Genomic DNA, 2,674 nt, shown 5'->3' with positions numbered 1-2,674 from the left:
GGAAAGAGAAGAGAGAGAGAAATCTGTTGTAGTTTGAAAACATTGGGCTGCTATGGCATAACAGACCAAACCTAATTGAGCCTCCAGATGGTGAAATCCTGTACTTGAAACACACATCGGGGTCCTGAACTGAACATTGAACTGGCTAGTAGTCTACTTCACTCATTGAGAGAATAATTGCATTTCCCAAGCAAGATTTCTAATCCAACATACTTAAGCATCCTGTTAGCTCAAGGAACGTGTGTGTGTGTGGAGGGGGGGTCTGCCTAATCTATTACAATGAGACAGTTAATCACCTCTGACAGCATACATTTATAGCTGAAATGAATAATTTTCTCCCTAGAAATGTTTGACACTTTTCTATTTTGTTGCTGTTGTCTATTATCAGAATAGATGCATATAGAGAGAGATGCTGCCCAAAGATTTGAACGTTATCAGGTTCCGCAGAAACTTCAAACTCATTTAACTTTTGTGGGTGCATCTACACATGCACTTTAGTGCAAAGTTGACTAATTAACTCCACAGTAAAGCAACACAGTCTACACGTTAGGGACAGTACTATCCTATGGCGGAGTAATTTATTCCACCAAAACACATGTGTAGACAGTGATAGGGGCTGACTGGGGCACAAGGGTGCTAAAGTGCAGGGTCTGCCTGCCACCTAGCCCTGCACTGTAGCACCTTTGTACCCCAGCCAGCCCCTCTGCCACCTGATGAGGATTGGGGCAAGTGGCATCAATTTGACCAGAGGAGCAGAATTAAAGTATTTAAGGAAAAGCTGAAATGCAATGAGTTCTTTCCTGATCGATTTATATGCCACTGGACTTATTCATCATTGTCTTTGAAAGAATGATATATGTATCTTGATGTATTTTGGCCATTTTTTTGGTTAAAATTGATGCTGATTGATTGATTGTTGTTGTTCTATATATGTGTACAATGTTATTGTTATTGCACTGGTATTTTATATTGTTATATAGGTATTTTTAATTGGAGTGTGTGTATAAATGTGTGTGTGTGTGTGTGTGTGTGTAAGAGGGGACCGATGGTGCATGTGCTGGAATATTCCAGACCAGGTAGACTCTACCTTTTAATGAGACTTGACCTACTTTTGAAGTTATGGACATGCATGTTTGGGCCTCAGAAGAGCAGGAAAAGCTCCATGAGGTAAATAAGTTGATACCTTTGAGAGGACAACCAGGTGTCGCGTGCACTGCCCGAGAGGGCCGTGTGAAGTACAGAGCACTGTGTGCACTGATGGGTTGTTGAAAGGACTGATGGATGACTAGTGATCGAGTCTATAAAAGGAGACAGATCCAAAGAGTCTGGATCTCCAGTGCTCTCCGTGTCTCCAGTCTCCTGTTGAACATGGTGTGCTGTGGGGGTTGTGGCTGTGGTGTGTTGTGCCCAAGGTCTGGGGCAGCCAAAGGCCAACGTTGAGCTGGGATTGTATACTGAGTAAGTGAGTGAGTGCAGAGTGGGTGAGGGTTGGGGCAACCAATATTCTCTTCTGTATTCCCCTCTGCCCTTTGTGAGAGCCAGTGGTGCTGCTGACAGTCTGTGTGAATGCTATCAGTGAGAGAAAGGTTGCTCTCTACCACCACTGATGTTGTATAGTGGTTCTTATATTGGTATTCATTGAGCGTGCTTGTTGTATATTGCTAAGTATCATTGAGATTATTGCTGTTGCATTGAGTTGCTATCATTGATATTTTGTTGTTGTTGGTAATATATTATATAATTACCCCTCTGTTGTTGTTGTTGTGTCCCTGATTCAATAATTAATTACTTTAGCGGCAGGGTATTGCCAGGATGCAGGCGAACACCCTGCTGAGAGTAGCCCATCCACCATCCTTTAGTAAGGCAGTGTCTATAGCTGCTCTGATTTGCATAAGTGCTTAATTGCTGGCTCATACCTTAACACTGACTCCCCTTAGGAGGAAGACTGGGGAATGCTGGATAGTAGGAGAGGAACAGAGATGGTTTTTTTGGGGTCCTCCAGGCTGGAGTTACAGAGGTGAAGTTCTGCAAGAGAAACAGTGGACGGTCTTATCTTTTGAAACCTTCTGTGATGGTGGACCGTAACTGTGTTATTCAATGGCAGCAGTAAAAGAGAGGATCAAACGGGCTGGAGCCATTGGTTTTAAAAAGGAAGGAATGGCATCAGGAAGCCACTTTAAGAGAACAGAATAGCATGCATGGAGGCTGTTTGGTAATGAAGAGATGAGACGCTCCTGGGGAGGGTGAAAGGAGGCAAGTAACTGGCCAGCTGAAAAAGCACCGACACTTAAGCCATGGCTGGAAGCCAGAGTGGTGGAAGGCAGAAAGAGGAAAGCCCAGCTGGGGGGTGGGATGATGCTCCTTGGACATGCCTGGACTCGGTAGCTGTTGGTGTTGCAGGTGTCCGAGACCACCATGGCTCAGACGCTGTGCACTTGTGGGGAGTCGCCTACAGGAGTGGCTCAACCCCTTGTGAAACAGCTGTATACCCTGGACAAGACAGCTGCAGTTAAAGTGGCATCCTGGTGGGAGGACTTCTGTTAAAGTGATAGCATCCTTTAAAAAACAATGGTTGCTGTATATTTCCTTTGCCATATTGTCCCCCTGGGAAAGGGAGGAGTTCAGATAAGGCAGCAGCTACTTCGTGTTGGAATTAATCCCGGTGGTCTGGGCA

Source organism: Alligator sinensis, unplaced genomic scaffold (assembly GCF_000455745.1).
Source record: "Alligator sinensis unplaced genomic scaffold, ASM45574v1 scaffold349_1, whole genome shotgun sequence".
NCBI lineage: Eukaryota > Metazoa > Chordata > Crocodylia > Alligatoridae > Alligator > Alligator sinensis.
This window is presented reverse-complemented; position numbering follows the sequence as displayed.